Source organism: Penaeus monodon, chromosome 30, assembly GCF_015228065.2.
Source record: "Penaeus monodon isolate SGIC_2016 chromosome 30, NSTDA_Pmon_1, whole genome shotgun sequence".
Taxonomy (NCBI): Eukaryota; Metazoa; Arthropoda; class Malacostraca; order Decapoda; family Penaeidae; genus Penaeus; species Penaeus monodon.
Window position 1 is genome coordinate 31,002,199 of NC_051415.1, and position 560 is coordinate 31,002,758.

Below are 560 nucleotides of genomic sequence, written 5' to 3' on the forward strand. Positions count from 1 at the left end.
TATAAAACAAAACAGAACGCAAAAACAAATGGGCACTACATATGTTATTAGGTATGGTTTAAAATATGGAGTGGCATTGACAGTCGGTTATGTATGGGCTGCAAGTATGCTTTCCAGATGAGGAAATGCAGGGGGATGAGGGCCTTTGGGGTAAGACTGATTTTTTCTTTTTTTCCATGTATGGGGTGAGTGGTCCTCTGTGTGTTTACTGCATGCCAAAAAGGACGGTTTGGCCTTTGGCGATGCCAGTTCGGCCGGAAAACCTGATGCTGTGAAAATGAGTGTTTTAAAGATGTTTGGTGGTGTTATCCATATGTGATCCCTTTACATCTCTCACACATAGCTTTATAGGAAATGGTTAGTCTTAATTCGAGAGGTATTGATCCTATAAATTTGAAAAGGTTTTGGTTAGTGATGTGGGTTAGAAGTCTTTGATAAGATTGGATGATTTAAGCTTTAACTGGAAGACCTGTGTAGGTGATAGGAAGTAAAACAATCACCCCGGGTTTACAGTAATGTCGGAGAGTTTACTGCTGATGTTCGTTTAACCGATATGTACC

General features: G+C 40.2%; 1 pseudogene; it reads right to left on the minus strand.

Moving 5' to 3' along the window:
- LOC119592406 overlaps window positions 1–341 on the minus strand; it is a 14,476-nt pseudogene extending 14,135 nt beyond the window's left edge.
- Between the last annotated feature and the right edge of the window lie 219 nt (window positions 342–560).